Source organism: Pseudopodoces humilis, chromosome 1, assembly GCF_049639895.1.
Source record: "Pseudopodoces humilis isolate 2021_Gansu_Grassland_sample_001 chromosome 1, ASM4963989v1, whole genome shotgun sequence".
Classification (NCBI taxonomy): domain Eukaryota; kingdom Metazoa; phylum Chordata; class Aves; order Passeriformes; family Paridae; genus Pseudopodoces; species Pseudopodoces humilis.
Window position 1 is genome coordinate 151,855,880 of NC_142200.1, and position 14,922 is coordinate 151,870,801.

Below are 14,922 nucleotides of genomic sequence, written 5' to 3' on the forward strand. Positions count from 1 at the left end.
TACTTATAAATTCATCAACCTGGAATTTATTCCAACATATTATCATCCAGTCTTTAAACACTCTTCCCCAATCCTAAGAGATAGATTTAGGTTCTACTGCACCAAATAATGTCACATTATCATCTAATTTTGTTGCTTCATTATTTAGACCTTTGGAAATAATTTATCATATACTGAGCAACAATGGGGAACAAAAAAGGCACAGAAACTCAACATTTATTCATCCTTCTACAGCCACCACCTTCAGTAACTCCCAGTGTCCCAGGGATTGCACTAATCCAGCCTAGTCCTCTTGAAAGCTATGCCTGTAGGTTCCTAAAGGCTCATCAGTCAGTAGAAGTCTGCTCTTGGGCTTTGTTGCCATTTTCTCTTGACTAACAGCCTAACAGTGTCTCTCTTTTTTCTGTAGGACTCTCCCCATTTTTTTATTATCCCCTTTGCATGGAGACTTGACTGCCCGACCTTAATGAAGAAGAGGTGTACTCCTGCCTTGCACGTACCCTTACATTTCCTGGCACAATCCACCAGGAAGTGCAAATTGCTGCCCCTGAGGAAGAACAACCCCAGGCATCAGGATGTGCTGGGGCCACAGCCCAGGTGCAGTTTGTCAGACAAAGACCCTGAGCGGAACACGAGGCAGCAGCAAGGGCAGGGAGCCTGGGCTGCTCTGGCCACAGTGACAGGAGGGGATCCTTCCCCCCACTGCAGCATGATGAGGCCACAGCTGGAGTGCTGCACCCAGTGCAAGAGAGACATGGACATACTGCAGAGTGCAGACAAGAGCCATGAAGATGACAGATGGGCTGGAGCATCTCTCCTGTGAGGACAGGCCAGGAGTGCTGGTACTGCTCAGTCTGGGGAAGGCTCCAAGGGGACCTTATCAATGGGAGCATGTAAACAGGATGGATCCAGGCTTTTCTCGGTGCCCAGTGACAGCACCTGATGCCACAGGCACAAACTGAAACATGAGAGAGATTCCCTGGGCACATCAACAAATAGTATTTTACAGTGAGGGTGACAGGTTGTCCAGAGAGGTTGTGACGTCTCCCAGCTTGGAGATATTGAAAGGCTGTCTGGACATGGTCCGGGGCAACCAGTTCTCCTTGATGACCTCCAGAGGGCCCTTCCAACCTCAACCATTGTATGAGTCACTGCTTTTTCTTACTGCTTACCAGGAGTTTTCTTTATTGACTATTTCCCTTATTAGCTTTCATATTCTTTAGAAACCTGGCTGAGAGCCATTTTCAAAACACTGAAATGCAGTATGCTGACAAGCCCACTTTTATTTACATGACCTATCAAAGAATTCTAATCCTAACAAAACAGGGATACAATGGATAATAGAATAAGAACATAACAGACCCATGGCACATATGTTTGTGTCTACAGAAGACATGCTGACTCCTTACCTGCAGTGGCACACTTACACACCAAATCTTCAAACAGAAAACAGGACTCCACTAATTACAACTTTGTGTGTAACTTACATTGTTAAAGATATTAATAGGTGAGGATAGCTGCAGCACTTGACAGAAGCATTCGCTCAGAAAATAAAATTTGAAGGAGTTATGAAAAGCCTGACAGAAGACATTACAGAACACAATATCAATCAGTACTGTTTTTTTATCACACTGGTCACATCTGTAAAAGCATACAGCAGAATTATAACCATACAGATATAGAAAGACTAGGTACAAAATAATCTTGTTATGGAGAGGAACTGAAGCAGAGTGCCTGTTTGTATTTGAGAGGAGGAGGGAAACATACAGAATAGAAATTGTCACTGTGATGAAAGGAGCACGTTATCTTGTAACAGAAGAACTTGAGGATTACCAACAAAAATGGAGGACAAAGTTCAAAATGAATGGAATGTTTTTCATGCAAAATAGCCAGCCTGGGGCACTAATTGATGCACGACTTGCCAAGGGACACTGAAGATGCAAAAAGCAGTAACTAGATAAGGAGCATCCAGTTTTCTAGAACTTGTAAACCACTTGGCAAAACCTGTATGTATCAAAAGTCCACAAGACACACACCACCATTTACCAGAAGATGGTGGAGACTAAAAGTACCCGACAGTCCACAGCAAAGTTACGAGAGCAGACGTTTCTCAGGTGCCCTGTCTCAGGGCACACTGCCTTGGTCCCTAGCTGGTCTGTGCACATCCCAGGGAGATCTAGGCATGCTGCTCTAAGCAGTCCACACTGGTTCACTTCCTTACTGAGACAGGTCTGGATTACCAAGGACAAAACTGGCACAAGAATTACTTACAAACCACATACAGATACCGTTGGACCAGAGACTTTCATTCATACAAGAACGCTAAGTATTAAGAGAACAAGCAGAAGGGCGGGCACGGCCTTTAATGCTTCAAATCCCTCCTTGCCCCAAGTCAGCCTTGATCTGCCAAAACCCTTATTAACATATGTTTGCCCAAGTTTTTAAACCCTCCACTGACAGAAGGTCTACAAGCAGTATATTGCATTTAAATTTCCAATGGTTAACCAGCTTGTCTGGTTAAAAGGTATAAGGCTCACAGTAAGGACCAATAGAAATTAATTAGTGCTCAGTAAAATATGGGTGTCACATGATCCAAAAGTTTCTTTTAGCCATAAGATCCATTAATGTGTAAACAACCATGATCAATGCAAATCAACATCTGGCTTCATGGCTGGTGTTGGCTTCTCCACTCATGGGATGCTCTTTGATTAATACAGATTACTAAAGAGAGACAAGATTCACCATCAGCCAGTTCCCTGGCACATGTTTCATCAGGTCCCATGGATTTCTGTATGTACATGCTCTTCAGATGGTCTAGGTCCTGATCTACTCCTACAATGGGCAGGACTTCATTCCCCCTGTCCCTACCTTGAGATTCTGGGACTCCAGAGATTTGGGAAGAGCAATTACAAGTGAAAACTGAGGAGGAAAAAAGCTGTTGAGCACCTCAGCCTTCTCCATTCCATCTCATTTATTGTGGGAACAGATCCTGGCCACGTGGGCTGCCATCCCAGAAACAACCTGTGTCCTGGGCTGATCCCACAGCACGGACAGCATGTGGGGGGGATTACTCCTGTCAGCTCTTGACCTCACATGTGGTCCACAGAACAAGACAAACATGGGTCTGTTGCAGCAAGCTCAGAGGAGGCCACAGAGATGCTCTGAGGGCTGAAGCCCCTCTGCTCTGGAGATGGGCTGAGAGAGAGGTATTCAAGGGTATTCAACCTAGAGAAGAGAAGGTGCCGGGGAGATTTTCTTGTAGTCTTTCAGTATTTAAAGAGGGCTTGTAAGAAAGACAGAGAGACACCCTTTACCAACTCCTGTAATGCAGGACAAGGGTAGTTTTAGATTAGAGCTAAGGAAGACATTTTTTACAATGAGGTAGGTGAAACACTGGAACATCATGAGTAGGTGATCTGTGAAGGTCCCTTCCAACCCATACCATTCTATTCCTCTGTGACCCACAGTGAATGAGCTTTGTACTTTTTCCTGCAACTGCTCAGATTGGCCCCTCTCCACACAGTGTGATCAGCCTGCTGGCCCACTCAGTTACTATGTGGTTACCCCTGTGGTCTCAAAGAACAAACATGAATAAAACCCATTAAGTAAGCTTCCACTTTGTCCTCTCTCTACCATGAAAGTGGAAAGCTTAAAAATCTGCATGTAACATTTTAAAATCTTTCCCCACTTGTGGCAGTGTGCCTCAGGGACGACAAAGGGTTACACTGTCCCACCCCAAACCCCTTGTGAAGGGCGGCCCAGGTGTTCTGATTGGGTTTGAGTCCCTGGGGGGTTCTCCCTTGCTGTGCTTCTAGGGGTCCCTGACCCTGAACTCCACCCTCAAAGGTGGAAACCCTTCGGGGTTCTGTCCCTCAAAAACCCCTGCTGTGCCTCTGTTCAGGGCTCTCTGTTCTGGACCTGAGTTTGTTCCCATGCTGAATAAATGGTTTCATGAACAAAGGCCCGTCTCGTTGGCGTTTGATGCTGGTCCCCAGAATCCTGCTGCTTCCCTGGACGAGATCCTGAGGTTGCTGACTGCAACACTCACTGGTCTCACAGCTGCAAACACAGCTCTTCCATTCCACACAGGCACCACCTTTAACTGTAAATTCTGCCGTTGCCATGAATCATAGTATTTTGCCAGGGGGAAATGACCGGTTTAAATCTTTAAAATTAATAAATTTACATATTTTCAAAATCATAATTTGTTGGGCCTTACAGTTTCACCAAGTGAAGTCAAATTTCTTTCACATCATAGACTCATAAAACGTAAAGTGGTTGGAATGGACTTAAAGATCATCTAGTCCCAAGCCCCTCTGCCCTGGGCAGGGACACCTCCCACTAGACCAGATCATTCAAGGCCTTATCCAACCCAGCTCTGAGCGCTGCCAGCGTCAAGGCATCCACAACCTTCCTGGGTAGCCTGTTCCACTGTCTAACCACCTTCATAGTAAAAAATATCTTACCTAAATTTCCCCTCTTTCAATTTGTACCTGTTACTTCTTTTCCTATTACTGCAGTTACTAACAAAGAATCCCTTCCCAGCTCCCCTGTAGCCACTTCAGACACTTCCACACAACATTCTCTTCTCCAGACTGAACAGTCACAACTTCCTCAGCCTGTCTCCATAGGGGAGGTGCTCATCAAAAGCATATTTGCAAATCAAAGGCCACATGCTGTAAAGTTAAGTTTACATGATTTCCCACTTCAATGCAATAGCTGTACCTGTAAATATAAAAATATATAACTGGTAAATTGTGTTCTTTGCAGTTTAGGATCTTGAAAGGAGCTGAACTACCTTTAAACAAGTAACTTTTTTAATTTTATTCACAGGCAGAGAGTAAGTGTGCCAAATTTGGGGGTAAAAAAGGTAAAAGATACAACGTGGAATAGAATCTTACACTGACATTCTAGGAGCAAATTCTTCAGTCTAGCTAAGGCCTTCAAACTAGCTAAGGCTAGTTCCATTCAGAGAGAAATGCTTCTATCCCTTGCCTTGGGCACTGATCACAGACAGACACAGACACCACCTCTGTGCCAGTACATGAATGCAAAGTTTTGGTTCTTTTACATGGAAGGAAGACTAAAACAGCTTTCCATAAAATTCACGAGGTTCTTGTCCAGCACGGAGCTGCCAGCACTCTAAAATACATCCAGGTACAGAAATGACAGTATCATTGTCACTTCCACATTTCCTCAGTGAATATTGGGAACAATTGACAAGGGCATCTCAGGCTGTCAATTCACACCTCACTTGATGACCACCAAGGAAATCAAACACACCTCACTTGATGACCTCTGAGGAACATTCCCTGAACAAGACCTCTTAGTCAGTGTCTACATTATGAAAACGCTATGGAGAACACAGTGCAACCTTGTGAGCTAGATGAAAAAGTACATAAATTGTAGATACCTGCTTGTTTCCATGTACCCAGGACCCGTATTTCTATAAAAATGCAAAACCTGGGTAACTCCCTTGGTATAACACCCAAATTCTTAATTCTTTACAGTTTAGATTAAGAACCATTCAATTCTTCCAGCTGCATCTTTCCAGAAAAGATAAACTCCTGGAATGCTGTTCAATTCAGGGAGAGACCACCAAATTCCAGGTGTTAGCCCAAGCACTCTGCTTGGAAACCACTGTGGCAACGCTGCACTGGATGAGGAGATAGCAGCGAGTGATAAAGAGAATGGAATGTTAACATTAGCATCTTCTCTTCACCAGAAAACTGAAGGAGTTTTCATACATAAGCCTTTCCAATTCCAGTGAGAATTGTTATAACTTAGGCTGTTTATTCCCAAAGCAAACTTGCATGCATTTCTTCTACCACACAATTTACATGACCAGTGAGGTGACCTGTGCAGGCTGTGAAAGGTGAGAAGTCACCAATCCAGGTGTGGCAAAAATTGAAGTCCCCTACAGGCATGCTGTGTAAACAGCTGGGAAAACAGACAGGTAACTACAGGTGGATATTCACAGTGGAAGCAACAAGAAGAATATAACTAATAGTAGAAAATGAAGATTTAGGTGGCAGATTTGAGCACCTTATCGTGGAGATGACCAGTGCCCATCCAACAACAGCAGGGACTGAAGAAGTCTTCCTAGCTGGGAAGAGCTAATTTAAACCTACACTAGGAAGCATAGGGACCCCACAGATCAACAACCACCTGACAAGAACTAATCACGTTTACTTGTGGCAAATGGAATAATGAATTACCACAAAGAATACCTGCTACTACTACTACTCCTCCTTTTAGCAGCTGTATCCTCCAATATCACTTCCTCTGAGCCAGACCACTCTGCCAGATTGGCACCTTCCTGCCTGCACTAGCACAAACTATCATAGAAGTAACTGGCTATTCAAATGACCAGTTTGTGTCAGCAGCAGCAAGTTGGCATCTTAGGACTTATTTCTCAATATAGTATGTCCATATGCCCAAAGGCAAACATTTCCCATCCCCAGTAGAAAGCACAGACACATCCTTTCTGACTAAAACAGGTCACTTTTCACAGAGCTAAAACCTACCTGTACCAGACAAGGCAGCTGAACACCTGGAGTCACATCTGTGTAGACCAAGAGGAAGCAAGAAACTTATCCCGTGGTTGGAGCAGGAGACCACATATTATGTCATGATGAATTAGCAGGAGATGTTCTCATTGACCTTAAGCAGGAACAGCTCTAAGACAGCAGGCTGAGGATGCATTCGGATCCAACTCTGAAAAGAGAAAGTACATACTGGCTTGAGAGGGAAGTAACATACAATAAAAATAACATTTCCTAGAACAGCATAAACCCACGTGACACTTCATAAGCAGCACAACTTGGGGGGAAAAAAGAGCGGGGAGAACAAGAAGAAAGGGAAGATAAGGCTGACATAGCAGTTTGGGACTTCTCTGGAAACTGTGCACATAGGTAGATGTCCAGGCTGCCAGGACAGCAGTTTTACCCAGGTGACTGGCCCATCCATGTGGGCTCTTCAATTTCCCCACAGGACCCAGCTTGTATTTGTGGAGTCTGGAGAGAACACGAAGGTCACTGCTTGCCTACAACCTGTCAAAATATTGAGCAGACCTGATAAGAACCAGAGGGTGGGAAGGATCAGAGTGGACCCCTGGAATTTGCCTGTCCCAAGAAGCAAGGGTATCTTCCCACACAGATGTTCTCCACCTTGGGAAGGTAGGCTAGTTTAGGAACATTAACCAAGTCAGCTTGCTTTCATCCTTAAAAAAATCAACTCTTTAAAGAACTCAAAATCAGCTCCTACCAGAACACTCCAGCATTTTATCAGGCACCATTAGCTGGCCCAGTGGGATAGGGAGCATGTGGCAGACTGGAATAATTAATGATCCTATAGATTTAGGGCATAGTCAGGCAGCTTCAGTGTCTGCATGCTGCAGTAGGTCCCAAAGAAGACGAACCAGGCTAAGAAAGAAAAGGGACCTGTTCCATGGGAAGAGCTGAGCCCTGCTGCTCCTGACAGCTCTGTACTGTAGCTGATGAAGAAAAGCAGCATTACAACAGAACAGGTGTAAGCACCCGCACACACAGCATTCTCAAGCATAAGCTCACACCTAGACATGCAGATAGAAACAACTGCTCAAAGAATGGATAGGCAAGAAAGGGAAGTATGAGTATTGCAGTGCCAGCCTGGGCAGTGCCAGGCAGCATGATTGGGTAACTCCACCAGCAACAGGACCAAGGCTCTGGATCTAGTGGGGTCAGTAAAAGGGAAGAACAAAGGGCAAAAAGAAGATAATGGTGAATTCTGCTTAAACAGAGCTGTAGTCAAGGAAGGACAGAGCCCAGGCACACAGGGGCTGAGGCAAACACCGCAGTGGAGGCAGCGCAAGTGAGAAGGGAGAGTGCATGAGGTACAGAAAGGAATGTTACTGCAGCACTGAGGAAAGGAGGAGAGCAAAGACTGAGTGTCCTCACCCTGCCTTAGGGGCAATGCCAAGCTTCGAGTTCCTCCTCACAGAGAGGTCAAGGGATTCAGCAAGGGAAGACAGGCTCATTTTGCTGGTGGTGTCCCCATGAAAAACAGCAGATCATTGATTGCTCCTGAGACAACACCAAGGAACGGATTATTTTCAGAAGCTGCAGGACTTCCTTGAATGGGTGGTAGGATGAAGTCCGTCTCTTCAAGAAGGGCAGTGCTGACAGCACCAGGCAAGGACAATGCACACTCTCCCAGATCATGCTAACTGGTGAATGATATTGCTTGCTCCTCAGTCCTCCATTTCAGTTCTACCTCAGTTTTTCCCAGCAGCAACTTGCACTCAGGGATCTTCCACAGGCCATGGTGATGGAAGAAATGGAGAAGAGTTTAGGCTTCAGGGAACAGGAGGGAGGGAAGGAGCAGCAGACTGCAGCAGCAAACTCCTGGTGCCAAAGTGAGATGGTTTGCATGTGTGCGAAGTCAGGAGATATTCCAGAAGGCCACGCAGAGCATCAGTCTCGCACAGACACGGATCTGTTAGTCCTGAGAAAGTATCTTGGACCATGTATCTCCCTCTGAAGACAAAACTGAGGGGCATCTTAGAGGCAGCAAGTCAGATACTCTTTTTCAAAAGCTGCTGTGTGAAGGCTGGCTGTTCCTGGAGCACCAGAGACAACAGTCAATTAGATGCAGGGCAGTGCGGGGATGTCTCCAGGGACAGGGTGTTAAGAAGAGAAGCCTCCTCTCCAGAGGATGCATGGACCATGTCAGGGCAGGATGGGCAAATCCAGAAGAGTGGCGGTGTCTCCCTCGGTAAAGTCAGTCCCTGCTAAAGGAGACCCTTCCGAGAGGGCCTGCAGCTCGCATTCGGGAGCGGTAAATGAGCACTGGGTTCCCCCTTTCTACCCGTCTCTCCGAGCGAGACGGGCTCCTGCAAGGCAGCAAAGCCGCCGGGGCACGGCGTTAGACGCGGGGCCCGCGCTGGGACACCCGGCGGGGCCGGCCGGGCGCTGCACCGCCTAAAGCCGAGTCCGCGGGGAGGATCAGAGAGCGCGGCGCAGCAGCCGCCGGGGTGTTCCAGCCGCGGCTCCACGAGGGAGCGGCGGCGGAGGAAGCAGGTGAGCCCTGCGGGCAGCACCCGGGCGGGAGCAGCAGCGGCGTTGCCCGGGGTCCGTGCCCGGCGCAGGGGTACCGCCGGGGCAGGGCCGAGCCGGAGCGCGGCCGGGGCGGGGGGGCCGCAGGCGCTCACCGTCCCGTCCATGCTCCGCTCCCGCCCGGCCGCCCGCGCCGGGGCGCCTGCGCGGCGCTGCGGAGGCGCTCAGGGACCGTCTGCAAAGTGCGTCTCGCCCGCCGCGCCGGGGGACACGGTCCTGCGCCGGGGGACAGGGTCCTTCCTGCGCCGGGGGACAGGGTCCTGCGCCGGGAAACACGGTCCTGCGCCGGGAGAGCCCGGCCCGAGCCGCGCTGCTGCGGCAGGAGGGCGGTGCAGCCGCGGCCCCTGCCCCGCTCCCAGCCCCGCGGGGGCGGCGCGGCGCGGAGCTCCTCCCGGGGACAGGTGGGTGCGGCGCCCGCACCCTCCCAGATACGCGGGCCGCTCCGGCTCTGCCGCCTCGACGGAGCTCTAGAGAGGGGCGGACTGGCTTTAGGTCCCCCGCCGCCCCTGCTTCCGCCGCCACAGCCACCCTCTTCTCTCCCCACCAGCACCCCGCACCACCGCCGGAGCCCCCTTTCTACCGCAGCCCCCCAGCCACGCACTCACCGTCCCGCACTCACCGCCGCCCCCTGCCGCCCCCGCCACCGCAGCCCCGGTGCTCTCGCAGCGCTCCCGGGCCGCCGCCGCAGCCTCCGCGCGCTCGCCAGCGCCGCCTGCCGTCCCCGCTCTGCACCAGCCCCCGCCCCGCCCGGTGCCGGTCCGGCCCGCGCCGCCCGCACCGGTACCGAGCGGGGCTCGCACCGACAGCCACCGGGCCGGGGTTCACCGGGAGGCAATGAGAATTCCAGTGGCGATGGGGACGGTAGTAGCAGGATGAGAGAGGAAGCAGGCCAGGGGAGCTCTGAGGCACGTCCAATCCTTCAAATTCAGAACCGGCCCAGAGCTGCGATCCACTATCCGCACGCTTTTCCTTGTCTTAAGGAGCTGGTGACTCCGGGAGGGTTGAGGGTACTGGGCCTGGCAGGCTACGGGTCTGTGGTGCAGTGTCAATTGTAACTGGAAAATGAAAATTGCTTCTTAAATACCCAGGGGGTATTTGTGACGTACACTTTTACAGAGCAATTATAAAGAACCCTCCGCGTGACTTGGCAAAGCTCTGCAGACCGTGGGGATGACGAGGGAAGTTTGGACAGTATGAGCACTGACAGTGGATACTTTGGGGTGATGCTCCAAGGAGCTGTGAGGAAGCGGTGAAAGGACTGTGTTCCACCAGCCAGGGGCCAAACAAACCTGACAGCTTCACATGCTCAAAAACTGTGCAAGTCTAAAATATGAAGTAAAATATTGTAAAGATCACAAGGTGGATTTAAGTCTCAGTGGGTGTTTTTAAGGAGGGACTGTACACATGCTTTTGGCTTTTTCACTGCACTTTGTGTCCCACTTTCAAGCTTTTTCCTGCAGTTATTTGTACGAGCAAAACACTGTTGCAAATGGAAATTGAGTTGCTGTGGTATCCGTCACCAGAAAATTGTCCCTTTGAGAATCCATGAGCAATGGTTCAGCATGCATGCTGAGAATATAAGGTAAGTGCCAGGAAAGAGTTAGGAATGGGAGAGGGTGACTGCCTTGGCTGAAGTACAGGTCTAGGGAATGGTGAGTCTGGGGACAGTGGGGCATGAAGGCGTCTGCTATAGAGGGGTTCAGGCCACGACTCCTGGCTTGAGACCAGGCTGGCAGCCGGCACTTGCACATGCTCTGCAGTGCTGTACAGAATATTTCACAATGGATGTGTGATAAGGCAATGCTCAAAGCCAAACAGAAGACAGCAAGCTCCTATGAAAAGAACTCTTTGTGCTGGAGTTGAGAACAGAGGAGTATGCTGAGCAAGAATACTTTGCTGTAGCTGGGGAAATGTGCACCTGTTAATGAGAACATCCTGTCCTCTATCTGCTCGTCTTATCTGACCAACAGCAACTCCAGAACTTCTGTGAAATAGCTCAGACCATCTGCAAGACCTGGTTGCACTCTCCAGTGCACTGGGAAGTGGCTATGCAGCACTTTGGGGTGAAGCAGCCGGTAAGCTGTGACTGAGTGGAGGACCTGCCCAGACAGACCTGAACTGCTGCTCAGGTGTGCCCCAGGGAGCAGAGGGGAGGCCACACTGGGCAGATCCCCCAGGGGAGATGGGCTACTCGTCCAGATTGCATGGCAGAGGCACATCATTTATATTCCAGTCTTGGAGAAGACTGATGGACACCATGATCAGATATAATATCTGAGTTCACAGCATCTGGGTTTGGGTTTTTTTAAGTATACTTATTAATTTGGGATAGAGTAGCAGTTCTGCCACAGATGAAAAGGTGGAAAGCCTATTTTTATCTGTTTCTTGAAGGTAAAAATGCAGCTGGGACAGAAGCTTCTTGTGTTTGTACCATATACTACATATCCTTCTCTAGGATCAGCAGATTATTCCAACAGGATATGTCAGCCAGTCTAAAACATGCAATGGATGAAATTACCTTCACAACTGAAGACAAGGAAGAAAAATATCTATTGCTGTGGACCCCAAAGAAAGTGAAGCATACAGAAAAGTAAACTCACCCAGTGCATATTGAGGAAAGCAGAGACACCACATAAGGGTGTGCATTTCTTTGGGGCTACAAGATCAAACATGACAATCATGGTAATTTGTCTTCCTGGCCAGTACATTATCCCACTGTAGTACACAGACTCAGTGTCACGATCCTCACATAGTTCATCATTTCTGGCTGAACTGAAGGGTATCCTTGGAAAAGATCTAGTCTTTTTTAGCACAAGACACAAAAATGGTGGCACAGAATCAAATCATAAGCACATCTGACTCATTCACCCTCTTCCTGACAGTGGCCAACACCGTCTGCCTAGAAAAAAAGTCACAAAAATAGGGTAGACAAAGAGTGATCCCTCCCTGGCAGCTCTCCTAGCTCTTACAGATTTGTAATCCAGAGACCTGCTGTGACAGAGGTTTTGCCTTTGTGTTTAACAGCCTTTGATAGATTTCTCTTGCAAATTTCATCCACTATATAGTGACTGTCATGAAATGTCATGGCCATGAAGGACTTACTCTACCCACTTACAATTGATAAGTAATTTCACACTTGCCTCCAATGATCTCTGTTACACAAACCAAGCAAGTTTTAGCACAGTGGAAAAGTTACCACTGTAATTCCACTAGCTACTCACTTTCAGCACTGAAAGCATGTGCCTATTTTCTTTTGGAATTAATCTGTTCCAGTCATGCTGTACCCCTGGACAACTAAAAACTGCTTTAGTATCCAGTGTTTTCACCTAGTTCATGTACTCACACACCCTAATCAGATCACTCACAACCTTCTGAGAGTTCAAAGAATCATAGGAAGGTTTGGGTTGGGAAAGACTTTTAAAGGCCATCTAGTCCCACCACACCATGGACAGGGACATCTCCAACTCATAAGGTCAATAAGGTCACTCCAAGTCCCATTCAACCTGATCTCGGAGACTTCCATGGATGAGGTTCTCTGGGCAACCAGTGCCAGTGCTTTCCATCATCATTTTAAAAGTGGTTTCTCTTGCATCTAGTCTGCATCTACCCTATTTTAGTTTAAAACCGCTGATGCCAGTTTAAAGCCATTACCCCTTGTCTTACAAATACAAGAGTTCTGCATCTCACATTGTAAAATACTTCTTATAATCTTCAGGTAAGTTTTGTGAACCTCAAACGTTCTTCTTTTCTCTTTTCCCTAGAAGCCTTAAAATAGGCCATGTGCTATGCCACCAGGGCACTTCTTACTGTTTCATCAACAGCATCTGTTTTACCCAGATTGTCTACCTGTAAAGATCTGTTATGTCTTAAATCTCTGCTTTACAGGGCTGGGACAGAGCCTGGATTTTAGTGTCGAAAACAGTGGGTCCAAGAAAAATGAAGCTGCTTGCACTTTAATACATTCAATTTCTTTACGGACTTACCTTTTTTAAAAATGCAGTCCTCTCTGGAGGAGTGATACACCATCTTCCCCAAGCACGTAAGTTTGCATTTGATTGTTCTAAAACAAAAACCTATGTGAAGAGCCTTACTCTGCTACATACTCTTCTTCACTATTATCTTCGTATGACTTTTTTGCATATTTTTACATAATCTGCCAATTTTATTTGTAGAGATCTTGTATTTGCTTCCAAATAATCAATTAAGTTTCAAACAACACTGGCTGGAGAACTGTTCCTCAGGTAAAAACCAGAATCCCCAGCTTATGGATTGGGCAGTTTACTGGCAGTATTTCCTGCCTTTTCTCTCCTTTTCTTTTCCACAGAGCTGGATTGTAAAAAATAGAATAATCAGCTTCCTTCAGCTTTCTCCCAAGATACAAGATGCTCTTAAGAATTTTAAGTTCTGTGTAGTGCTGCATCATCACCTGGCATGCCCTGACACAGGCAGGGACTTGCCAACAAGTTGGCAACAACATTCCTGGCTTACGGGTTACATCCATCAAATCTCACTATCCTCTTTCCCATGATTCTTTCTTCTCTAATGAGGACTCACTAATGATTCTTGCTTGTCCTATATAATTCCAAACCCCTTCCTTCTGCAGCTTGTTTTACATCCCAGACATCCCCACCTGTCACATCCCCTACAGCTCTCAGTCAGCAATTCCTGACAGCCAATTTCGGCATCTCTCCCAGATTAATGCTCAGCTTGGTGGCATGACACCCAGTGTGTCCCTGTGCAAAAGATCTGCTGCTTGCTTCATTTCTTACAGCACCCAGTGTGCACTGCCAGTGCTTCCAGATATGTTATGTAGAACAATGATCCAAGGAATTCTCCTTGGATATTACACTGTACTGAAAACTGCAATTGCAAGCTCTGCACCTTGCTGACACCAGGATGTTACCTTTTCATGCACCAGAATCTCTTTTGCATTCAAGATGAGCACACCATCCCCAAGGAGAGCAGCATCCGAGTTTTCACTCTGCCCATCTCTGCTGTGGCAAGTGATCCCAACTGGCAGTCACTACATCCCAAGGAGACATTAACCTGAGCACACACAGGACTGTGCTGCTCACAGGGCAACAGACCTGGGTTTGCTGCACAAATCCCTTGCCCACCAGACAGTCTCAGCCAGCTCATCCTACAGAAATGCCTATGGGCAGCTCTTGGTCATGCCCAGCCATTCTGCCACTCATAGGGCCTGACTTTTGTCTAACCGTGCAGCAAGAAATTCTCATGCAAACATCCTTTTTGTCTGGCAGCAGGAATGATGAACAGAGTTGCTTTCTTGCACTCTTATAATGGTTCTAATGGCAAAAAATGGAGAACCAGCACTGCAGGTGGGGTCTGCAGGGCGTGCTGGGTGTGGATCAGAGGCCCACTTGAGGTTCCCCATATCTAAAGGATATGAGCTGATGTGTCACGTATAGGTAAAACCTTACAAAAGAATGGCCTTGTAAAATCATGGTTCAGGCCTTGTTACTTCGGCTAAGTATAGCTAGCAGCTAGCCTGATAAGTCCCCATGCAAAAATATCCTGAGAATGCAAAGTTCATTAACATAACAAACTATTTTGGGGTGAAAAGTGCATCTGTAATAACGAGGGATCTGTTCCACGAGAATCAGTAGAAAAAGTATGTAAACATTGTTAGAGAGAAAAGTTTTGATTGACATGTACACTCACCATTACCAACCAATGAACTGAGTTCCTAACCAATTGGAATTGAACACAGTACCTTCTGATAACCATATAAATATAAGCTGTGTGCAATAAAGATCGGGCTATGACGGGAGAAGAAACAGGTGTCATTGTCTGTCTCTACTACAAC

The 14,922-nt window shown here is 47.6% G+C and overlaps 1 protein-coding gene across 3 annotated transcripts in view; it reads right to left on the reverse strand.

Annotated features, from left to right (window-relative positions):
- The window catches only part of SMARCD3 (SWI/SNF related BAF chromatin remodeling complex subunit D3), a 78,600-nt gene extending 68,869 nt beyond the window's left edge, over positions 1–9,731 (reverse strand). The window contains exons 1-3 of one of the 3 annotated variants that reach the window (XM_088053145.1): positions 9,701–9,717; positions 7,938–8,599; positions 6,528–6,717 (exon numbers count right to left, since the gene is read on the reverse strand). The gene's annotated coding sequence lies outside the window, so the exon portion shown is untranslated. Of the gene's footprint in view, positions 1–6,527; positions 6,718–7,937; positions 8,600–9,700 lie in introns of all 3 variants that reach the window. The other 2 variants (XM_088053154.1, XM_088053152.1) reach the window with 2 other exon arrangements.
- Between the last annotated feature and the right edge of the window lie 5,191 nt (positions 9,732–14,922).